The sequence below is a fragment of the Lissotriton vulgaris genome, chromosome 5, assembly GCF_964263255.1.
Source record: "Lissotriton vulgaris chromosome 5, aLisVul1.2, whole genome shotgun sequence".
Lineage (NCBI taxonomy): Eukaryota > Metazoa > Chordata > Amphibia > Caudata > Salamandridae > Lissotriton > Lissotriton vulgaris.
Genome location: NC_141693.1, coordinates 351263863 through 351291181, shown reverse-complemented (window position 1 = coordinate 351291181; position 27319 = coordinate 351263863).

The window sequence follows — 27319 nt, the reverse complement described above, 5'->3', positions numbered from 1 at the left end:
TCTGTAGTTTAAAAGATCGAGTATAAGCTGGGTCAGGTGAAGTCATTGTGTTATTCTCATATGGGAAAGGGATGCTTTGGATTAAGCTACCAAGAGTGTGCACTTGCTGAAATGGGCTGAGAGTAATGGCTTCTGTGATGGGTCTGGCGTAGACAAAGCCATCTACTAGTATGAAGCTGGTGCTTCTTGTTAAAATACATAGCCAGTGACATGGGCTCCCTTAGCAATAGATGCACACTGGCAGCATGCTTCAAATTAAATCATAAGCTGGTATCTGTGTGTTGATAACAGTATTACTAGCATTACCAGAGCACTCTTCTGTCGTTTGTAGGCATTTTAAAATCTGTGTGGCTTGCCTTATAGTTCTGAGACTTCTCAAAGACTAGTTAAGGTGGGCAATGTGCATGTTATGTGAATATTAGTTTGGTAAAAGAACATTTTGGTGCTTGTATCATGTTGGTTCTGTGTTAAGAACATGTCTCCAATCTTACCAGAGTTCTTTCTGGTGTTATATAGTTATAATGATAAGTGTGAATTTATGGACCTAGTTATCAATTTGCATTTGCTTGGGTTGATGTGTGTGTCTGTGTGTGTGTTTGCATGGCGCTAAGTTCAAAGCTTAAAAAATTATTTAAAGAAAATAAACAAGAGTGTGCACTTGCTGAGATGGGCTGAAAGTAATGGCTTCTGTGATGGGTCTGGCGTAGACAAAGCCATCTACTAGTATGAAGCTGGTGCTTCTTGTTAAAATAAATAGCCAGTGACATGGGCTCCCTTAGCAATAGATGCACATTGGCAGCATGCTTCAACTCAAATCATAAGCTGATATCTGTGTGTTGATAACAGTATTACTAGCATTACCAGAGCACTCTTCTGTTGTTTGTAGGCATTTTAAAATCTGTGTGGCTTACCTCATGGTTCTGGGACTTCTCAAAGACTAGTTAAAGTGTGCAATGTGCTTGTTATGTGAATATTATTTCGGTAAAAGAACAATTTGGTGCTTGTATCATGTTAGTTCTGTGTGTCTTGCAGCAAAAGTTTAAAAATATGACAATCTATTCAAAAGTGTATTTAATTAACATGCAGAACCTTTTCAAATTATTATAATTAATTATTTCGGTGCATTGAGAAGTAATGATTTGAAAATGTTGGATTCAAGCACAGTTTCGAAATATTAATTATTCCCCCTACATGGACAATAACACCAATAGTGAACAAAAGAGCCATGTCAGTTGTTATATGCACCCTATGGGTGTCCTGGGTCCTATTATACATGAAAACCATTATAGTTTATTAAATCAAACACAGTAGAAGGTTTTGTACAGCTCACACCCTACAATCATGTATTTTGAGGTCTCATATATGTGATAAAAAAGGAAGATTACATTAATTGCCTAGGGTCACACAGTATGATAAAGCAGGGGAAATGGGATTAGTCCCAGGTTTCCTGGTTCAACCTTGTTCAATTGAGCCACTAAATGTATATCTTTTGCTTATTTGATCCCCACCTCACTACTAATTCACCCGAACCATTTTGCCTGACCACCACCCCAATGGCATTTACATGCTCCTCAAGCAAATTAAGACCAAGATTTTAGCCCCATGGAAAATGTTAGCAGTACCCATGCTCTAGATGAAGTTTCACCATTGAGTGGGGGGCCTGTCTTTTGAACAGCAGGTGTTTACCTATTGCTGCTCATGGCTAAATGCAGCACTCAGCAAGCAGCACACAGTGGTCTCACATAAAGTAATTGTGCCTGTTCTTAGCAACAATTGTCTCCCACTGAGCACGATTACATTGGAACTCGATACCTGAACGTCAGAATTAATTGAATTCTTTGCAGTAGCACTTGCCAACAAGCCCGAATTAGACAGCTCTCTCCAGCCTAAAATTGCCTCTGTTCAAGAAGTTAGTCACTGGGAAAGATTAATCCGTCAGATTATTTTTACTAACTTCCTGTTTCAAAATTTCACATGCATGCAGTAGAATGTCCTACCTTTCAGTACACCCAGATGCTGGAAATTGGCACCTGCATTCGGACACATTTTACTCTGACGAAGCCAGGAAACTTCCTTAACCTTTGAAAAAGTTGAATTTTCTTAATTTCACCCACATTTGCAAGCGTTAAACCACTTTTTAGTAATTTCTGAATGCTTGCCGTTCCTTCTGATTCAATTTTCTTGGTGCCTATCATATACCACTACTGCTAGGTATTGGAAGAGTTTCCCTCTGTAATCCTCTCTTTGGTAGTTTTCTCTACATCCATGTTTGCATACTGCCATATATTCTTTTTAAGGGCAAAAGTACAATTGAAACTCCTCCCACCAAAATTCTATCCCCAAGCACAGTATTACTCTTTCACTTATAATAATGCCCTTTGCACAGTTCCATACTAATCATTAGTAAAATATGTATTCTCTATAGGTGTTACTATCATAGCATTAGTGTTACACCTGTTCTGTATAGGTATTATTCCCATTGCATTAGTGCACTACCTATACCCTATAAGTATCACTATAATATCATTATTAAGTGCCTATTTTTTATTAATGTCACTCTCATTGCATTACTAAACTTTCTATTCCTTATACATATTACTTCCATTGCACTTAGCATTCAGTTTATATTCTCTATAAGTGTTACTATCACAGCATTAATGCAATGCCTCTTGTCTATAGGTGTAACTCATACACCATTAAGGCAAAATATATTCTCTATAGATGTTATTCCTATAGCATTAATGAACTGCATTTTCTTTATGGATGTCACTTTCATAGCATTAGTGCCTATTCTCTATATATGTCATTTCATTTGACGAGTGCACTGTTTTTTCTCTAAGTATCAATATAATAGCATTAATGCATTGCCTGTTTCCGGTGTGTATTATTCCACATGTACTGGTGCAATATCAAATTATTTATAGGTGTCATTCCTACAGTATTAGTATACTGCCTATTCCATATTAGTGACACTATTATAGCATTATAGTGCATTCACTATTCTCTATATGTGTAATTTTCATTGCACTATTGTGCTACCTATTCTTTATCAGTGTCACTATTATAGCATTATACATTGACTATTTTGTGTGAGTATCACTCCCATTGTACTAATGCAATGCCTGTTCCATATAGGTGTCATTAATATAGCATTAATACAATGCATATTTTCCATAAGTGTCATTATCATAAGATTCAGTGTATATTATCCATAGGTGTCACTATCATAGCATTCACACAATAAATATAAATGTTATTTAATATGCAGCTTAAGCTTTGAAAAATCTTTATATAGTCATTGACTCTTGCATTTTCGAGTATTAGGACCCAAATATTCTACACTATTAATGTAAAATATATTCTCTATAGATGTTATTCCTATAGCATTAATGAACTGCATCTTCTTTATAAATGTCACTTTCATAGCATTAGTGCAATGCCTATTCTCTATATATGTCATTTCATTTAACCAGTGCACTGCTTTTTCTCTAAGTATAAATATAATAGCATTAATGCATTGTCTGTTTCCTGTGTGTATTATTCCACAAGTACTGGTGCAATATCTAATTATTTATAGGTGTCATTCCTACAGTATTAGTATACTGCCTATTCCATATTAGTGACACTATTATAGCATTAGTGCATTGACTATTCTCTATGTATGTCATTTTCATTGCACTATTGTGCTACCTATTCTCTATCAGTGTCATTATTATAGCATTATACATTGACTATTTTGTGTGGGTATCACTCCCATTTTACTAATGCAGTGCCTGTTCTATATAGGTGTCATTAATATAGCATTGATACAATGCATATTTTCCATAAGTGTCATTATCATAACATGCAGTGTAAATTCTCCATAGGTGTCACTATCATAGCATTAATGCATTGCCTATTATCTATGTATGTCACTCGCATTGCAATACAGCACTGCTTTTCTTCTGTGACTGTTCATATAATAGCACTCTTTTTAGGGCCATTACCCCCATTGTACTGTTACAATGCCTATTCTCTAAAAGTATCATTACTACAGTATTGGTACACTGCCTATTCATTATGAGTGTCAATATCATATCATTAATACAATGTCTATTCTTTATATATGTGCTTCTCATTGCAATAGTACACTGCCTCTTCACTATCAGTGTCACTATTATAGCATTAGTACATTACCTACTTGGTAAGGTATCAACAACATTGTGCTAGTGCAGTATCTATTCTATATAGCTGTCGTCCTATAGCATTAATGCAATGCATATTCTATATAAGTGTCAGTATCATAGCATTCAATGCATATCCTCTATTAGTGTGACTATCATAGCATTGGTGTAGTATCTGATCTCTATGGGTATCACTTCCATTGTACTAATAAAGTGCTTATTCTTTATAAGTGTCACTTCTATAGCATTGGTTAAGTATGTATTCTCTATAGATGTCACTATCATAGCATTAATGCAACACCTGTTCTCTATACAAGTCAATTCATTACAGTAGTGCACTGCCTATTAACTGTAGCTGTTAATATCAAATCATTAGTAATAGCTATTTTATGTCAGTGTCACTCTCATTGCATTAGTACACTTTCTATACTCTGTAAATCTCGTTCACATGGCACTTGTGCAGTACTTGTTCTTTGTATTTGTCATTCGTATAGCATTAGTGCAGTACTTAATCTGTGTGAGTATCACTTTAATAGCATTCATCCAGTGCCTCTTCTCTATAGGTCACTAATATAACATTAATGCAATATTTGTACTCTGTGGTTGTTACTGTAATAGCATTATTGCAGTGCCTCTTTCCTATAAGTGTCATTATCATAACATTAATAAACTATGTTTTTCCTATAGGTATCTTTATCTGCACTACTGCTGTTCGTATTCTATGTTGGCATCACTTATATTATTAGTTCAGCATTAATGCAATGCATCTTCACTAATATTACTTCACTACTAATTCTAATATTTGCTTATTTCTACAGAAAATTGCAACAAGAGAAAACAACAAAGGTAAGACATTTATTTTGGCAACTTATATTTGTATGTTGACCAACAATAACTTAGAATAGCTTTAATTGACGTTGTTAGATAAACGAAACCTTAAATTAGTAAAAACATATAGCGCAACTACAAACTTTTAAAATAACAACAACTATAATTTACCATTTGTAACAACAAATAATACATTAAAAAAAACTGCCAAAAAATGCACAAAATAATACAAGCTAATTACCATCAAGGACATGACAAATTTTCAGTCATATCAAAAGGCAAACAATGTTTACCAAATAGTACATTTGCTATTATTCATAACTATGAAAAACCAGCACATACATGGGACAAAGAAGACTTACATTACATTATGGATCTTGGAGATGCTTTATATCAAGATATGCACTTTTTTAATAAACAAGATCTTATGCATCCTGATGATTTACCTAAATATATTACACACACAAACAACATATATTCTATTACAACATGTCAACCATACTATGGAAACATATTACAGCAATTTGATACATTATACCCAGATATACAAACAGCATTGACAATATCATTAGTTAATTCAGGAGTTTTGCTATGCATGGATATATATGTCATATCTATTATGAAAACTGGAGATCATTATTTTATTTTTGATTCACATAGTAGAGACAGCCATGGAACGCCGCATCCACATGGAACAAGTATAGTTTTGCAAAAAAAACTTTACCTGATGTAATGAACTACATTTACAATTTAGCTCACCAAATTAAAAAAAGAATGCAGATAATGTACCATTCGAATTAACTGGAATAAATATAAAAAGCATACAAAAAAATCCTTTAAAAAAGCACAACAAAATAACATTAAAAATACTACATCTACAATACCAAAATACTTTATGCATGCCACAAATAATCCTACACTATTTATTCCTAGTACAAGTACGTCTCCCAAAGAATCTATATTACCACAATTTAATACAGCAAATACTCTGACACTAACAAAAGAACAACCATCAACTACAAAAAAAACAATTACACATTTTAGCAACAGCCAATCTTCACCCAACAAAAGACTACGTACAAACACTGTAATCCCCAAAAAAATAAAAATGATTAAAAAAAAGAAAACACATAATAGTATACAGAATGATGCTAATATGCCTACACCAAATATTACTATAGTCAAAAATGAAACACCTATAGTACCAAATTTAAAAATACAAGTACATAATTCAAGCAATTTAAAAAGCTCAAAGTTAAAAAAAATAGAACTTGCCGAGCAACAAAATATACAAAACCATATATACAAGAAAATGCATACACAAAGACAACAGAAACACAAACATCAAACTCAAAAAAGCCAGTATATTAACAACCTCAGTAATAACACAAGAATTAAAACTACCTATTGATGAACAACAATTACAAAACTTAGATATGAAACAAAACTTTACTTCCAATGCAATTACATGTAATATTAACATTTTAATACCATCAGATGAAATTAATTATAAATATAACAAAATTAATACAGAACACAACATATTTATTAGCAATAGTATATTTGCAATTATATATAACTGCTTTCACAATGCATCTAAATGGATTGAACAAGACCTAAATAATATAATGCAATTATGTTACAACTTACAAGCAGAAATGGAAACTTTTTATGGGAAAATAAAAAAAGAAATACCAGACCTAGCTAATTATATAGAGTACAATGACATAATATGTTCAATTAAATTTTCCAAACACTGCAATTATAACATATCAATGCAAAATAGTTTAAAAAAAGAGATTGAAAAAGTATTACATGCTAAGTTGACAACATATAATGCTATAATATTGTTTGTACATAACAAAATATTTGCAATCGGTGAAACAAGCAAATCATTTTTTATATATTATTGCCATACAACAGATTTAATAGAACATATATATGTTAAGTTAACAAGTACTGTTATAGGAATAAATACAGCAAGTATAGTAATAAACTATGTATTGCACCTTATCCTTACTGAACTGCCTGCTGATAATAGTAATATTATAATGCAATTAATGCCAATAAATATAAATACAATTAAAAAAAATCTTTAAAAAATACAATCCAAAGAAATAAAAATAAAGCTACAGCAAATACACGAAAGCATATGACTGTACATACTGCAAAAGCATCCCACATTACATATGAAACTATTACATCTTCATCCACAAATACAAACATTGATAATGCTGACAAATACAATAAAAGCAATACTAATGAACAAACAACAACAGCATCAACATCACATACAACTGAAACAAACTTATCTACACCATCTTTAACAGAACAATACTCCACTATACATAATCACCCAGCAACAAATAGTTACCAACATAGTGATATAATAGAAAATATCACATTACAAACAAATATCATTGCAAAATTTCATCAAGAAATACAATATGGGCCAGAATATATATGTACTATTTGTAATCAAATGTGGCATAAACAAACAGTAAAACAAACCCATAGCATTATACACCAAAAAACATTTATATTATGTGATATAAGTTCACAAAAAACAGATTATATATGTAAAACATGCTACACATATATTAGTCAAAAAGAAATACCTCCAAGTTCAATATTTAATGGAATGAAATTTCCAGATATACCACCTGAACTGTACTTACATAACTTAGAAGAAAGATTAGTTTCACCAAGAATACCTTTTTTACAAATAAGAACATTACCTCGTGGTTTTCAAAAGTCTTTATCAGGTGCTGTTCTTAATGTACCAGCTGATGTCATGACTACTGTTACAATATTACCAAGACAAACACATGATAGCATGACAATACCTATTAAATTAAAACGCAAGTTAAATTACAAATCATATACACATTTAGAAAATGTCAGACCTAACATTGTAAAAAAAGCAGCCCTATATTTAGCACACAATAGTGCATTATTCAGAGAATATGGAATAACAGTAAACAAAAATTGGGAATATATACCAGAAGAAAGAAACGACAACATAAACACTTCAGAAACAAGTAATACATCAAGCAGTACAGATAACATACCAGCAGGTAACTTAGATACAATGTTAACTAATGAAACAATAACAGATAGCATTAATATTTTAAGTTTAGCTCCTGCAGAACATAACATACCACGTGGTTTATATGAAGATAAAGATTCAGAATACTTAGCATTCCCAACAATATTTGCTGGACAACGTAGGCCAGCAAATGAAGATAGACATGTACCAGTACATTACAGTACAATTTGTCAATGTGAACTAAGAAATTGCGACAAGAGAGTAGCTCAATCAGTAACAAATATGTTTTTTAAACTTAAAAAATTACAAGTTAAACAGATACAAGACAACATTTTTATATCACTGAAAAAACATTTTAACAATGGCCAAGTTATAACAGTAAAAGACATAAAAGACAATTTAGAAGGAATACTACAGTATAATGAAGGCTAGAAAATCGTAAAAACAATACGCAGTTCACCTCCATACTGGGAAAACTGTAAAAAGGAAATATTTGCAATGCTAAGACAATTAGGAGTACCAATATTTTTCTAACATTATCAGCAGCAGAAACAAAATGGTTTCATTTAATTAACATATTATTACGAATTAATAATAACAAAGAATGCACTCGCGAAGTCAAGTCAAGTCAAGAAATGTATATAGCGCGCTACATACCCAGAGGGTCTCAAGGCGCTTGAGGAAGGGTGGGTAATTAATTGTCGAATATCCAGGTTTTAAGTTGTTTTCTGAATGTAAGGTGGTTCTGAGTGAGGCGAAGGTGAGTGGGAAGTGAGTTCCAGGTTTTAGCTGCCAGGTAGGAGAATGATCTGCCTCCCATGGTGGTTTTGTTGATGCGGGGTACAGTTGCAAGGGCTTGGTTGGAGGATCGTAGGTGGCGGGAGGGGGTGTAGAAGGAAAGTCGTGAGTTGAGGCATTCGGGTCCAAGTTCGTAGAGTGCTTTGTGTGCGTGGGTTAGGAGGCGGAAAGTAATTCTCTTGTTAACGGGGAGCCAGTGGAGGTTTTTCAGGTGTCCAGAGATGTGGTCTTTGCGCGGGATGTCTACTATGAGTCTGGCTGATGCGTTCTGGATGCGTTGGAGTTTTTTCTGGAGTTTTGCGGTGGTACCGGCGTAAAGGGTGTTGCCGTAGTCCAGGCGGCTCGTGACCAGTGCGTGGGTGACCGTTTTTCTAGTTTCGGTGGGGATCCAGCGAAATGTTTTTTTGAGCATGCGAAGAATATTGAAGCAAGAAGATGAGACGGCGTTGACTTGTCTGTTCATAGAGAGTGAGGAGTCCAGGATGACACCTAAGTTCTGTGCGTGGTCCGTCGGGATGGGTGCTTTTCCAAGGGACTCTGGCCACCAAGAGTCGTCCCAGGCGGAGGGGGAGGTACCTAAGATAAGGACTTCTGTTTTGTCTGAGTTCAGTTTCAGACGGCTGTGCTTCATCCACTCGGCTACTTCTTTCATTCCTTCATGTAGGTTGGTTTTGGCGGTGTTAGGGTCTTTGGTGAGTGATAGGATCAGTTGGGTGTCATCAGCGTAGGAGATGATGTTGAGGTTGTGTTGGCGAGCGATGGCTGCAAGGGGGCTCATGTATACGTTGAAGAGGGTGGGGCTGAGTGAAGATCCCTGTGGTACGCCGCAGATGACTTCGGTGGCTTCTGATTTGAACGGAGGAAGGCGAACTCTCTGAGTTCTTCCGGCAAGGAACGAGGTGATCCATTCCAGTGCTTTTCCTTGGATTCCGATGTTTCTGAGGCGTTGTATTAAGGTGCTATGACAAACTGTGTCAAAGGCTGCGGAGAGGTCAAGGAGGATGAGGGCGACTGTGTCTCCGTTGTCTAGCAGATTTCGGATGTCGTCTGTTGCTGCGATGAGTGCGGTCTCAGTGCTGTGTTTGGCTCGGAAGCCGGACTGTGAGGAGTCGAGGGATTTGTTGCTTTCGAGGAAGGCGGCGAGCTGGTTGTTGACGGCTTTCTCAATGACTTTGGCCGGGAATGGGAGGAGCGAGATGGGGCGGTAGTTTTTGAGTTTGATGGGGTCAGCTGTGGGTTTCTTCAGAAGGGCGCTGAGTTCGGCATGTTTCCAACTTTCCGGAAAGATGGCGGAGTTGAGGGAGCAGTTGATGACGTCTCGGAGATGTGGTGCTATGATGGAGTCTGCTTTGTTGAAGATGTGGTGAGGGCATGGGTCTGTGGGGGATCCTGAGTGGAAAGAGTTCATCAGGCGGATGGTGTCCTCAGTGGAGATTGGGTTCCAGTCATTGAGGAAGTTCAAGGGGGGTGGGGGTACTGCAGAGGGTAGGGTGAGTTGGTGTTCGGGTCGTTTGTCGAAGCTGTTGTGGATGTCTGCAATCTTGTTGTGGAAGAATGAGGCTAGGGAGTCGCAGAGGGCTTGAGAGGGGGTGATGTCGTTGGAGTTGGCTGAGGGGTTGGTAAATTCCTTGACGATGTTAAATAGTTCCTTGCTGTTGTGGGCGTTGCTATCTAGTCGGTCCTTGAAAGCGGCTTTCTTGGCAGACCGGATTAGTTGGTGGTGTATACGGGTGGTATTTTTGAAGGCGTCCTTGGTGCTGGTGTTTGGGTCTTTTTTCCAGGCCTTCTCAAGGGAGCGGCAGAGTTTCTTAGATTTCTTAAGATCATCGTTGAACCAGGAGGCCTTCTTGCTGCCTAGTTTGATTTGACGTTTTTTCAATGGTGCTAGGGTGTCGGCGCTGTTGGAAAGCCATTGGGTGAGGTTAATGGCTGCTTGGTCAGGGTTTGAGGAGTGGGCGGGGGGATTTTGAAGAAGTGATGAGGAGATCTGGTCGATGGTGATTTTGTTCCAGTTTCTTCGCAGAGTGGGTTGTGGATGGTTGTTGGAAGTGGTCTTGTTGTAGGTAAAGTGAACGCAGCTGTGATCCGTCCAGAGGAGAGCTGTGGTGTGGCTGAAGGAGATATGTTTGCTGGAAGTGAAGATAGGGTCAAGTGTGTGACCTGCGATATGGGTGGGGGTAGTGACAAGTTGTTTGAGTCCGAGGTTGGCGAGGTTGTCCAGAAGGGAGGTGGTGTTGCGGTCATTGTTCTTTTCAAGGTGAAAGTTGAGGTCTCCCAGAAGAATGTAATTCTCGGAGGGGAGGGCGTGTGGGGTGATGAAGTCCGTGATGTCCTCACTGAATTGTGCCCGGGGTCCTGGTGGCCTGTAGAGGAGGGTGCCTCTGAGTGTGGTCTTGGGGTCGATGTGGATCAGGAAATGAAGGTGTTCAGAGTTGGCGAGATGGACGTCAGAGCTGGTTGAGATGCGGATGGAATTCTTATGGAGGATAGTGATGCCTCCTCCTGTTTGGTCGGTACGGTCCTTACGGATGATCTTATAGCCTTCCCGGATGGCAATGGTGATATCTGGGGCTGATGAGGCGTTCATCCATGTTTCAGTTAGGAAGGCGACGTCAGGAGAGATGGTGTCAAGCAGATTCCAGAGGTCGATGGCGTGCCTGTGGACTGAGCGGGTGTTGAGCAGGATGCATTCTAGGTGTTTGGTGTCAGACAGCTGTTTTGTGTTCGTGGGTGAGGAGTTGTTCTTAGTGCCGTCGAACTTGCAGGAGAGGCAAGAGAAGGGTCCATGGATGTGTCCGGGAGCGGCTTGGACGCAGTTGGGGGGGCGGCGGGGGTTTAGGGCTAGGAGGGTGGAGGCGGCGTATGAGATGCGGGTGGGGTGGGGGGTACAAGGGCCAGGGTGTCTGGCGCTGGGCGCGGTCCAGGCGCGGACGGGCGTAGGACGGCTTACCTTTGGCGCACCTTCGGCGCGGCCGTAGCGCGTGGACGCTGCGAGTGGGTTCATCTGTCCATAAATGGATAGTGGGGGGGGCGGAGCGTGGGAGGGTCAGCTTGGGAGGCGGGAGCGGGTAGGAGACACGGGGACAGGTAAACACAAACAACAACAGCAAAATGGCGGTGGGGTAGCGCGATTCAAGCAGTACACGCGCTAAAGTTGCCACTAATCAGGAGCACTGAGCAAATCAATAAATTAAATTAATGCGCAGGAAAAACGATACTAGGCAAATGCAAAGACAAAATTATTCACTCAAAGTAAAACGATACCAAGCGCTATACAGGAGCGTTATGCAGAGGTGATAGCAGGCGCTGTGCAGCAGCACTATCTCTGGAAGGCAGGGCTCGAGGAGGAGCGAGTGGGAGCGACCTCTGAAAGCGAGAGTCAGACGGTCACAGAGGCAGAGGGGGACGGGGCCTGCAAATATGTCTTGGGAAAGCAAATGTACACTGATCCAACAAAACCCCATTATATGTGCTCGCCATTTCGATTACCAAGTAAGAAAATGTTTTAATGGCATATTATTGCACAAAAGTAATCCTATTGGTAAAATTGTAGATTACTTTTACAGAGTAGAATTCCAACAACACGGATCACCAGATATACATGCATTACTTTGGATACATAATGCACCAAAGTATAATGAATCAAAAAATGAAGAAGTAACTCAATTTATTGACAAACATATAACATGTAGTAAAAATGAAAACTCAAATATACAACATTTAATACCCTTGCAAAAACATGGACATACTAAGAACTGTCGCATTAAACATAAAAAGACATGTAAGTCCCAATATCCTAGATACCCTATGCGGAATACTATTATATTAGAACCGTTGCAAATAGAAAGAAACAATGATGTTATAAAACAGCACATAGAATTAATTCATACAACAATGCATACACAAGAATTTACTACTTATACATTTGATGATTTCTTGTTACAAATGAAATTAACCGAAGAAAAATATATAACATGCATACAATATCTGATACAAAAAACAACTATAGCTCTAAAAAGAACTCCAGCTGAGTGTTTTATAAATAACTATAACAACATAATATTACAAGCATGGCAAGCTAACATAGATTTACAATACGTTTTAGATGCATATGCATGTGCTGTACATATTGTTACATATATCAGTAAATCTCAAAGAGGATTAAGTAAAATAATTGCACAAGCTACAAAAGAAGTACAACACAATCCAAATATTAAAGAACAATTAAAACACATAGGGAATAAATTCCTAAACTGTACAGAAATTAGTGCACAAGAAGCAGCTAACATAATATTACAAATACCATTACGAAAAGCTTCACGATCGTTTGTATTCATAAATACAAATACACCAAATAAACGCACATGCTTAATGAAAGATATAAACACAATTAACTCATTACCAGACACATCAACAGATATACAATTTGACAATATACTTGTAAAATACAGCACACGCCCAATAACATTGGAAAGAAGCACGCTAGCCGACTATGCATCTAACTACAATACTAAAAAACAAACAGCAAAAGAAAACATTATAAACAAACATGATAGCTTGCTTTTAGAAACCAACTTTTATAGCTCAGATGATGAAGAAATTGAAATTGATAACATTGTTAATAAAGAAGACAATATTATATATACTGAATGCACACAACGAAAAATTATCCGGTACTGCAGATTCAACAAATTAAATGATTCAGAAAATTATTACAGAGAATTATTATTACTATATTATCCATGGTGGATAGAAAGCAATATAATTGGTACAAAAGACACATACTATGAAAGATATCTAGAAGTACAAACAATAATTGATGCAAACCATTATATATATAATAAACAAAATGAAATACTTAATAAAAGTAATATATCAACAGAAAATGATGCAATACTTACACCTACATTATCACCTGTACAATAATACCCGATGATTTAGATAATGACAATCAACTATATCATCAAGAATTACAGTATGACATATCCTTAGATTTAGGAATTAGAACTACTACAGAAGAAGAAGCATTAATAAATAATATGTTACCACAAGACAAATACAATGACCTAATGCGAAATTTAACATTAGAACAAACAAACTTTATTTATCATAATCTAAATGCAATTAAAACACAAAACTACCTTTTTATACTTTTTGTACTGGAGGTGCAGGCGTAGGAAAAAGCTTCCTTATAACAGCACTCCATCAGACTTTTTTACGCTACTACAATACTAAAGCCGGAGAAAATCCAGAAAATGTTCATATATTACTAACAGCACCAACAGGTAAAGCAGCACATAATATAGATGGACAAACACTACACAGTACTTTCAAAATACCAGTATCACAAACTTTAACATATAAACAACTAACTCATGAAAACAGGAGCATACTTCAAAATAAACTAATGCATTTAAAAGTATTAATAATAGATGAAATTTCAATGGTAGGTGCAAATATGTTTAATTTCATACACAATAGATTACAAGAAATAAAAGCTTCTACCCAGCCTTTTGGAGGTTTATTAATATTAGCAATTGGAGATTTCTATCAATTGAAACCTGTATTTGACACATACATATTTGACAATTCAAAACATTTGTATGGGCCATCAAGCACTAACTTGTGGCAAACACATTTTAAATTGTATGAACTAACCAAAATAATGAGGCAATTAAATGACATGCCATTTGCAGAAATGCTCAATAGGTTAAGAATAGGCAAACATACAAAAAACGATATAACAAACATCAAATTACGACAAATAGAACCGCCACAAAGTATAAAAGAAACTATACCATATATAATGGCAACTAACAAAGAAGTAAATGAAATAAATAACAGAGTATTATTACAGCATATACAACAACATGCTGTTTATACTACATTAGCAATAGACACAGTTGCTTCAGACCTAAGTCAAGAAGTAAAAGAAAAAATATTAAAGCATTTACCAGCAGACTCTACAAAAACAATGGGATTATCAAGCATACTACATATTGCACTTAAAGTTCGCTATGATTTAACTGCTAATCTTAATGTCAATGATGGATTAACAAATGGAGCAACAGGAATAGTTGAATATGTTGATTGTACAAATAACATACCTATTATAATATGGATACATTTTGATAATTGCAATATTGGGAAATGTACTAGACAACAAAACAAACATCTATACCATGTTAATATATCACATGAATGGACACCAATATTTCCTATATCAAGAAACTTTCAATATACCCCAAAATGTATAACTATAATTCGAAAGCAATTTCCATTACGACAATCATCAGCATGCACAATCCATAGAACACAAGGCGAAACAATTGAACCACTTTATATACACTTTAATAATAGCAAAATACATCACCTACATTATGTAGCTATTAGTAGAGCAAAATCATTATAAAACATATATATAAAAAACTTTGACAAAACAAAAATATTAGTACATCCAAAAGTTCATAAAGAAATGTTCCGCTTAAAAACATATATGTTGCTAGAAATATCCATAACTCAGATATCACAATTTACAAACCACTTTACTATTATTGTACAAAACATACTCTCACTACAAACAAATTTTAAATTAATATTAGCTGACAGTAACATATTGAATGCTGATATTCTATGTTTTACAGAGATAAATACAACACATAAAGCAAATACCGATGCATTTGTAATTCCCAATTACAATATGCTAACATTTGATAAATACCATAACGCACAAACAAACCATGGTATTATAATATATTATAAAACAAATCACATATTACAAGCAGTATTTACAACACAACAGCAAATTGACATCTTGCAATTTACTAAACAAATTAAAAACAATAATTACCTATTTGTAATACTATACAAGCCACCAAAAGTACACATACAAATACTATTGCAAATATTAACAACTATATTAAACAATTATCCAAATCATAAATATATAATAATGGGTGATTTCAATATTGATTTGCAAACAACAACACACAATAAAAGTGTATTATTAAATTACATGTTAACAAACTTTAACTGTGTCGAAAAATAAACACACTTACAACAGATTACAATTCAATATTACATCATATATTTACAAATGCAAATCTAGAACATTATGGAACATTAGAGTCATATTACAGTGATCATAAACCAATATGGACAGCTATCTGATTTATATGTATTATAATGTACAAGTACCCTATGTAGCAACTTCCAAATTTTCATTAAATATTAAAATATTTGCATTGTTTTTTGCAGATGATTTCTATTCAAGATTTGAAAGACAGCAACCAAGATTAAACTAAGCCATACCAAAAGGCAATTCGTGTAAATATCCTTCACTGTACAGGAAAAACTTACTATCGGAATGCAAAAGAGGAAAATAAAGTAATGTACCATATGGCATTAGCGGATCAAAGCACGTCTATCAAAGCTACTTGCTATACTGAAGACTACCATGCTCAAACTAAAGAAGGATATGGCTTGCTAATTCGCAATTACCTTATCAAAAATGATACTTTGATTATGACAAAACAAACAAAAATCTCAAGAATGCCACCAATTGAAATACCTGCAGAAATTATTCAAGAAGCTATTAATATTTTGCAGCCGCCACCTCCACCAGTGTCTCCAATAAAGACAGTGAGAGAAGTGAGTGTAAAAACACTCTTAAGCGTCTCCGGAACAATAACTGAGGTAAGCTACTTTTATATACTTTGCATTTTACTATTGCATTATCTGAACTAACATGAATGTACAAAAGTAAAAAAAATTTATAATTGCATGTTGATAAAATACTTCACTGTACAAATAAATAATTGTATTGTAATACTACAATGGTTTACTGCACAAATTGTCAATAATTGCCTTGCAAAAATGTTCAACATACAATGTTCTTGATAACACATTTCTTCATTACCATATTGTAAATGCAGCATTGTTAAATTAAGTATCATTAAACAAACATAAATATGATGCTGCCGACATACTAGAATGTAACAAACATACCTACAAAATATAACAGGTAAGTAAACTTACATACTAGCTAAAAAAAGTAAAACAAAGTAAGTCCCCTATACTTATTGTAATACAAAATTACATGTATTACACTTTCGCTAAAAATGTTACCACTAATAAAGGTAAGTAAAGTACACAATTTAATTAAAGCATATTTAATTTATGTATAAAATGTACTAATTTAACATACCATTAAAGCATTAATACTGAAAATTTGAAACAAGTAGATACCACACAATATTCAACATCAAAATGCATCCAAATAATAATGTAAGTAACTTGCAATTAATTTTCAAACGTTAGCTAAAATTGGACTCCCATTAATATTGCTACTTCCCAAAAGAAATAATAAAAGGTAAGTAATCTAAAACTTATGGTAATACACTGTTTGCATTACATATGCAAATAATTCTATGAATCTTGCTTTATTACTGTATGTACTTTTACAAACAAAAAGTGCAACTATTATGCAATATAAACAATATGATACAACAAACGTATGCACCTTTTAATAACAAGTAAGTAACATAAAAATATACTGCACATATTGCAAAAGTATATGCACTAATGTATAATAAATACAAAGAACAAAATTATACTACAAACAATGTATGCATATAAGCATACAACTCTAAGAGGTAAGTAAACAAAAATTTAATTAATAAAGTACACATTTTTATTGTAAAAAACTTGTATTAATTATTCAAAGTTTAATAATTTAATGCATTTCTACAACAATTGCATATACTACACATAGACCTTTACATTCCTTAATGAAGTAAAGTAAACTAATAAATACTTAACATATGCTAACACATAACTAATACATCTCCACACACATTCAAATGAAGCTAGGGGAAGTGTGGCTCAGGGGTTAGAGGCGGCAGACCCAGAAGCTGAGATCGGCCCTGGACCAGGGTTCAATTCCCCGCCTCAGCGGGTCTTGGGCTCAAAAAAAATTCCACGGACTCGATAATTCTCGCTCCGGTGCCTTCTCGACTCACGGGTTCACACTCTGCGACTCTGGGCAATAGCTTGCTTAATCTCCACAACGGCCCCTCGCGGCGGGATGCCTGGCTTTCACCTTGTGGATACCCTGCCGGGGTTATCTGACAGGGGAATACCAGGACGGGTTCCCTAAGCAAGCGCCGGGAAACCCTTTGTGGGTAGCTGTGCGCTATATAAGCTCAAATACATTTACAATACATTTACATTTACAGCTAACACATAACTAATACATCTCCACACATATTCAAATACATACTCAACACATTTTTACCATCACAATATTTTTAAAATAAACAAGACACAAACACCTACACTATGCACCACACATACCTTTATATAATTTAGTGCTCCTACGTACTCCGTAAGTCGTAGCACGCCCTAGTTCATACAGAACTAGGATGGCCCCAATGATGAAGCATGTCACTGTGAGGCAACTCCAGTGAGTGAGGGGACTCTAACAACATATTGCTTTTTCTTCTAGAGTACACCTACCTACATTCACCACACAGCCATATACATACATACTTCTTTTATATACTACATACACCTACAATATACTTACACTACAATGAATCACTGAAATAACATACCTCACACAACAACACTTTAACACATATCATTACATCAAAACACTCTCAGTAGCATTAACCCATATTTGCATCCTACACCTAAAACACAAGTAACAATTGACTTACTATAATGCAAATTCGATTATTATAATGCCAATGTAAATGTAAATGTATAGCAATTTATATAGCGGAAATCACCAAGCAATTTCTAAGCGCTTGCTTAGGGAACCCATCCTGGCATTCCCCTGTGAAATAACCCCAACAGGGTATCCGCAAACTGAAAGCCAAGCATCCTGCCGCAAAGGGCCGTTGTAAAGAATAAACAAGATATTGCCCAGAGTCGCAAAATATGAACCCGTAAATCAAGTAGGCACCAGTGCAAGAAATGTCAAGTCCATGTATATTTTTAGAAGTCAAGACCCCGCCAAGCCAGGAATTGAAACCTGGTCCCAGGCTGACCTCTGCTTCCAGGTCTGCCTCCTCTAACTAGTGAGCTACACTTCTCCCAATAACTATGCCTTACCAAACGCTAAAACTTACTCTTCACTGAACTATTTAACACGTATACTTTCATGCTCTTTCATAAACTGCTAACTTAATAGATGTACTGTGAAGCATATTACATTATCTGCACTTGCCATTATAAATGCTACTTAAAGTAACATATTTGCCAAACACCATTTGCAAATTAATAATATTGCCTTTGTATATTAACAACTGAAAATTACATATTGTACTACTATATCAAACAAATCTAACAAACACATGTTATTTTACAGGAAGAACAATCCAAAAATATATTCGTTGGAGGACAGGAAACAAAATTGAAAAGTATCACCGTTAAAGATACAACTGACTCTATAAAAATTACCCTATGGAGAGAAGCAGCCGACTTCCCAATACAGATTGGACAATATGTACATCTATCTGACCTGACTGTACATGAATTTAATTAAGAAAAGATCTTAAACACAACTCGACATACTAAGATACAAGTAAGTAAAATTTAATATGGATATTAATATTTAGATGAAATTACAAATTGAATAAATACTAAAACAGTATATTTGCAGGTAGTAAAACCACAACAAGAAAACCTTGACATAACAATTTACGGATTAGACAACATACTATAAGAAACAAGCATTGTAACGGTACAAGTTAACGGAACAGAACATTTCCAATTCATGGAAATTCATAATATCTCATTGATGGACTTTTTACATATAAGAGATGATGTGGAGGACTTAGCTGATGCATTGATGGAATATCTACCCCTATCTGTAAAAATAACATTTTGTAATGGATATATAACAAGCATCATTGAAAAAATATAATGTACATACAATAATACAAACATTAACAAAGATTATTGATATCAAAAAACAATTAATGTTTACACTGTATACATTACTCAAGTTTGAACCAGATAAGATATATATTTTGTTTGCTGTTGTTTGATAACAAAAATTGTATTTCAATATTGCTTTCAATTGCTGATCACTGTTTGCTATTCTTATATTAACATTGCTGTGTGGAAATTACTATACAATACTTAACTACTTTTTGTATGCACTTTATATTTTGGTAATCTGCTTTCAATTACAAATATTGACATATACAACTGTAATATTCAATTAAGTTTAAACAAACTTGCATATTTTCAGTAAATGTATATGTTACCTACTTACAATAAATAGAAATGCTTAACAACCAAAAATAAAGTTTATACCACAAATCAAGTATATTTTACATCAATATTTACAATTATAAATGTATTATGCATTATGAATAAGAAATAGACAAAGAACTAACAAACAAGTACTTATTACTACTACATATTACCTACTTAAAGTACTAGAAAGCCTTATCACTAACAGTGTAAAAGCTACAGTAATTTAAGACTATATGCTACAGTAATTTAAGACTACTAAATATAGTAGAAAGAAAAACAAGGCCGCGCAATACCAAAAGCTCTAACTTAAATACTGCGAGACCTATTGCATTGCAAATGCTTGTTACTTAACTTACTGGCTCCCATGTTACCACTTAAAACCCCAAACGTAACTAAATCTGTGCTTACCTCTATATTTTGACATCTCTCAGAGGCTTTGATAGCCTATCTTTTAGGCATTCCGGTGTTCCTAGGGAATGCCAGATTGGGGCATAATCCCTTTAGTATGGAATTTTTAAAGAGCGTCTGATTTGGTACCATAGTCTGGCAGCTGACCGTAACATCTTTAGCTTCACTTTTTTAAAGAATTTTGGATGTCCAAATGTATATAAAAAGAAACTGTCTTCCAAATGGGTCATAGCCTGCATATATATATATATATATATATATATATCCACACAGTTGCAGGTAACCCACAGTGAAGACCAGCCACTGGACGTAAGTATTATTTCACTTGTTTAATGGCAAACATGCTGGCAGCACACTTAATCAGAAGGTTTCTTCAGTTCAGTAAAGCGCCAAACGCGTTTCGAGAGCCCTCTGCTCTCTTTTTCAATGGCATGAGTCTGATTGAATAACGGCGCTCAAAGTTAATCACTTGCCTTAGGGGGCGTGGCTGACAACACAGCCTGTTGGTTAATGTAGTCCCGAGTGGGCGCGCCTGTTATTCATGAATAAACTGAGTATTTCCACAAATCGGTAGAAGTCACCAAAACTGTCAGGCGGCTGCCCTGCTTTGTTGTAGCCATCATGAAAGGAGCGAGCATCATCCTGCAAAGACGCCAGCTCACACGACCATCCATTTGAGTGAGACGCCAGCCGGCGCCTGCACTGGACCCGCTGTTCAGCAGTGGGCGGTCTTCGCGACCGGGAACAGCCGCTCAAAATCCACACAGTTGCAGGTAACCCACAGTGAAGACCAGCCACTGGACGTAAGTATTATTTCACTTGTTTAATGGCAAACATGCTGGCAGCACACTTAATCAGAAGGTTTCTTCAGTTCAGTAAAGCGCCAAACGCGTTTCGAGAGCCCTCTGCTCTCTTTTTCAATGGCATGAGTCTGATTGAATAACGGCGCTCAAAGTTAATCACTTGCCTTAGGGGGCGTGGCTGACAACACAGCCTGTTGGTTAATGTAGTCCCGAGTGGGCGCGCCTGTTATTCATGAATAAACTGAGTATTTCCACAAATCGGTAGAAGTCACCAAAACTGTCAGGCGGCTGCCCTGCTTTGTTGTAGCCATCATGAAAGGAGCGAGCATCATCCTGCAAAGACGCCAGCTCACACGACCATCCATTTGAGTGAGACGCCAGCCGGCGCCTGCACTGGACCCGCTGTTCAGCAGTGGGCGGTCTTCGCGACCGGGAACAGCCGCTCAAAATCCACACAGTTGCAGGTAACCCACAGTGAAGACCAGCCACTGGACGTAAGTATTATTTCACTTGTTTAATGGCAAACGTCTTTGCAGGATGATGCTCGCTCCTTTCATGATGGCTACAACAAAGCAGGGCAGCCGCCTGACAGTTTTGGTGACTTCTACCGATTTGTGGAAATACTCAGTTTATTCATGAATAACAGGCGCGCCCACTCGGGACTACATTAACCAACAGGCTGTGTTGTCAGCCACGCCCCCTAAGGCAAGTGATTAACTTTGAGCGCCGTTATTCAATCAGACTCATGCCATTGAAAAAGAGAGCAGAGGGCTCTCGAAACGCGTTTGGCGCTTTACTGAACTGAAGAAACCTTCTGATTAAGTGTGCTGCCAGCATGTTTGCCATTAAACAAGTGAAATAATACTTACGTCCAGTGGCTGGTCTTCACTGTGGGTTACCTGCAACTGTGTGGATTTTGAGCGGCTGTTCCCGGTCGCGAAGACCGCCCACTGCTGAACAGCGGGTCCAGTGCAGGCGCCGGCTGGCGTCTCACTCAAATGGATGGTCGTGTGAGCTGGCGTCTTTGCAGGATGATGCTCGCTCCTTTCATGATGGCTACAACAAAGCAGGGCAGCCGCCTGACAGTTTTGGTGACTTCTACCGATTTGTGGAAATACTCAGTTTATTCATGAATAACAGGCGCGCCCACTCGGGACTACATTAACCAACAGGCTGTGTTGTCAGCCACGCCCCCTAAGGCAAGTGATTAACTTTGAGCGCCGTTATTCAATCAGACTCATGCCATTGAAAAAGAGAGCAGAGGGCTCTCGAAACGCGTTTGGCGCTTTACTGAACTGAAGAAACCTTCTGATTAAGTGTGCTGCCAGCATGTTTGCCATTAAACAAGTGAAATAATACTTACGTCCAGTGGCTGGTCTTCACTGTGGGTTACCTGCAACTGTGTGGATTTTGAGCGGCTGTTCCCGGTCGCGAAGACCGCCCACTGCTGAACAGCGGGTCCAGTGCAGGCGCCGGCTGGCGTCTCACTCAAATGGATGGTCGTGTGAGCTGGCGTCTTTGCAGGATGATGCTCGCTCCTTTCATGATGGCTACAACAAAGCAGGGCAGCCGCCTGACAGTTTTGGTGACTTCTACCGATTTGTGGAAATACTCAGTTTATTCATGAATAACAGGCGCGCCCACTCGGGACTACATTAACCAACAGGCTGTGTTGTCAGCCACGCCCCCTAAGGCAAGTGATTAACTTTGAGCGCCGTTATTCAATCAGACTCATGCCATTGAAAAAGAGAGCAGAGGGCTCTCGAAACGCGTTTGGCGCTTTACTGAACTGAAGAAACCTTCTGATTAAGTGTGCTGCCAGCATGTTTGCCATTAAACAAGTGAAATAATACTTACGTCCAGTGGCTGGTCTTCACTGTGGGTTACCTGCAACTGTGTGGATTTTGAGCGGCTGTTCCCGGTCGCGAAGACCGCCCACTGCTGAACAGCGGGTCCAGTGCAGGCGCCGGCTGGCGTCTCACTCAAATGGATGGTCGTGTGAGCTGGCGTCTTTGCAGGATGATGCTCGCTCCTTTCATGATGGCTACAACAAAGCAGGGCAGCCGCCTGACAGTTTTGGTGACTTCTACCGATTTGTGGAAATACTCAGTTTATTCATGAATAACAGGCGCGCCCACTCGGGACTACATTAACCAACAGGCTGTGTTGTCAGCCACGCCCCCTAAGGCAAGTGATTAACTTTGAGCGCCGTTATTCAATCAGACTCATGCCATTGAAAAAGAGAGCAGAGGGCTCTCGAAACGCGTTTGGCGCTTTACTGAACTGAAGAAACCTTCTGATTAAGTGTGCTGCCAGCATGTTTGCCATTAAACAAGTGAAATAATACTTACGTCCAGTGGCTGGTCTTCACTGTGGGTTACCTGCAACTGTGTGGATTTTGAGCGGCTGTTCCCGGTCGCGAAGACCGCCCACTGCTGAACAGCGGGTCCAGTGCAGGCGCCGGCTGGCGTCTCACTCAAATGGATGGTCGTGTGAGCTGGCGTCTTTGCAGGATGATGCTCGCTCCTTTCATGATGGCTACAACAAAGCAGGGCAGCCGCCTGACAGTTTTGGTGACTTCTACCGATTTGTGGAAATACTCAGTTTATTCATGAATAACAGGCGCGCCCACTCGGGACTACATTAACCAACAGGCTGTGTTGTCAGCCACGCCCCCTAAGGCAAGTGATTAACTTTGAGCGCCGTTATTCAATCAGACTCATGCCATTGAAAAAGAGAGCAGAGGGCTCTCGAAACGCGTTTGGCGCTTTACTGAACTGAAGAAACCTTCTGATTAAGTGTGCTGCCAGCATGTTTGCCATTAAACAAGTGAAATAATACTTACGTCCAGTGGCTGGTCTTCACTGTGGGTTACCTGCAACTGTGTGGATATATATATATATATATATATATATATATATATATATATATATATATATATATATCTATCTATCTATATATATATATATATATATATATATATATATATATATATATATATAGATATATAGATATAGATAGATAGATAGATAGATAGATAGATGTATATAGATATAGGATAAGTCTGATGCTCTTTGAATAGTAATTTAATGTTCTTGAAATGAAAAGCTCTATAATACTGATAGAAATCTGGACTGGCAATCCCTCCATGTTTTTTTATTCCTTCTTCGATTTTTCCAGAAAATTCTAAGCCCCCTGTGAGGCCTCTATAAAGCTGCTTAGGTCTCCAAGTATCTTATAAAACCCTTCTCGCCTGAATTCAAATTGTATGGTATCAAAGATATATGTGAATTTTGCGAGAACCGTTATCTTTAAGACGTAACAGTCCATAAATGATATGGGGAGGCTTTCCCACACTTTCAAGAGCTTTCTAGTGTTTGATAGAACTTTATTAAAATTTAAATGAGCCTTATTTTACCTATATGTATCACTATCTGTATACTAGGGGTGGGCGGAATTTGCGTAGTTGCGTTACGCAAAGTTCTGTGAAATGGTGAAAAATCTCCGTGAGCTATACAGAATTTTGTGAGCACGCGGAATTGCTTGTTACGCTCGTTCGCAATGCGTTTTTCTTGTTCAGGGTAGCTGTTTGCGTGCTCGGGGGGGAAAAACCCTATGAACTTGCCCATGCGGTCGTGGCCATCTTGTTTCAGTTGTCCCGCCCGCTTGCGATGCGTGTTTCCTGTTCGCGAATGTGGATGTCCGATGGCGCGTCTGAATGACATGTTCGCAATCGCACACTCTTGCGGGATTGCGCTGCCGGACGCAAACGGATAGGAAAACTCGTTGGCAAACACAGGGATTCCGGTAAGTCACCCTTGCGAACACGCATTTTGAAATTGCCAAAATTCCACAAATTCCGCGAGTGGAGCAGAATTTACCGCCCAGGCCTATACCCAGGTATCGTATCTGTTCCTTTACTAAGGGATTATTGCTCAGAGTATTCCACTCCATAATTTCTGTTTTTTGCTTATTTACTTGATAATCTGAGACTTTTCCAAACTGTTCCAAGGTCTTTGTTATTATCAGGAGTGAACCTACCAGGTTATCAGTAAAGACCATTACGTCGTCTGCATAGAGGGCAACTTTCTTCTCCCATACCTTGAACTTAAAAGGAGTTATCATATGATTAGATCTGAGGGCATTAGCCAATGGTTGAATATATTGGTTGAAGAGAAGGGGGGAGAGTGGGCCTCCCTGCCTAGCGCCCCTTCTGATGGTTATCTTCTCTGTGAGGTTCCCATTGACCAGAACCCTAGCTGTTGGATTTTTATGCAGAGATTTTACTGCCCATAAAACTGCACTCCGCAAATTGTGTGTTTCAATTACTTTATGTAGGAAAGGCCAGTTAACCCTATTGAAAGCCTTTGCTGCGTCGAATGTAATCACAGACCGGGCAACCCTTTCCTGAACAGCCACAACTATTGCCCCCACCAATTTACGTGTTAACATCTACAGTAATTTTAGCATAGACTCCAATAACGACCAATATGATAAGAGGTGAATTTGCTCATCCATATAATGATGATGACTGGTATGATGAGTGCAGGATGCAAGTGGCCTGGACACTTCTCCAAACACTGGTCTTATTTCTCCACCTGAGCCGGCTCCTGAAAAGTGCACCTCCTACGTAATAGTGATGCGGAGGGCTTTACCTCCAATTGCCCACCATAGAGGTGAAAAAGTCTTTATTCCCCATAGTCCTCCAGACAGGTAAACTAACACTGAGCACCTATTACCTTTCACAGATACCCTGTTTGGGACATTGGCAAAGCCATGCATGTTTGAAACCCCAGTGAACAGGCATATTTTGCTGTGCCACTGCACTGCCCTGCCCTGCCCTGCCCTCCCCTCCCCTTGGTGATCTTGCCTTCCTAACACAAGCTCTGACTCTGGAAAGCTTGGTAGTGCAGTCATCCAAGACCAAGGTCAACCTCAATGCCTTCATTACCACCCACCATAAAGAGAATCCAAGTGCCTGGAAACCTTTTGGAAATGCATGTTCTCAACCAGCCTGGCCTTACGGTCCGTCAATCCCAGTTACCTCCTGGGCCTCTATGCTCTTACCCATTATGATTCTGTCGCTCAGTTTTTGACTTCTGTACCAGATAACTTGTGCTGCACCCTTAAAAAAGCCATTCAGGATTGTCGCAATGCAGCAAAATTCCCAACTAGCAGGTTAGATACTATTGATTCTTTGGTCGGGCAATTGGCACCAGTGTGACACATAGGAGACTCGGCTGGATGAGGTCTACAGGCTTCTCTGGGGATGTACATTCCTCCTTAATGGATATGTTCTTTTAATGGCTCTCACCTGTTTGAGGAGAAGGCAGAGTCTGCCCCACAGTGTCTGTTTCACCATCATTATTGCCCCATCCGTGGCTATGGTAGGGGCTTTTAGTTCCGGCAGCACCTACATATACAACCAGCTTAGCAGACCCTTCAGCCTTTTCGTGGTGGAGGCTGTGGTACCCACGAAAAGCAGAACATGAATGGCAGTTGCACCAAGATGTGACACAAGAGGTCTTCCACAAAACGGGAGAACATTGGGTTGATCTTTTTGCCACAGCCGAGAATACGCATTGTCAGCACATTCACTGCTGAAGTTTCACAGACAGATCTCTGAGGCTCCTTCCGTGTACAGTGGAGCTCAGAGCGCCTGAGCACCTTTCTGCCGCTGTGTCTCCTGCCTGAGTACTGTAGAATATCAGGAATGACTGCGCCCATGTCTTCTTCATGTCATTCTTGTGAAACCAGATTTGGTCATTACGGTGTGGTAACTGGTACTCCTGAGCATGAGCATCTGTGCTCTGCTCAGGCTGCTGTTTTGGGAGGATCTTCTGTTGCTACAGCTGGGCACAGTGTTGCACCCAAGCCTGAGCAGTCTTCACTTCCATGCTTGGAGACTGAGGGACGGCAGTTGACTGCATTCAATATCCCCAGGGTTGTTGATGTCATCATAGCACCCAGTCGTCCCTCCAATAAATCTGCATATGCCTGCC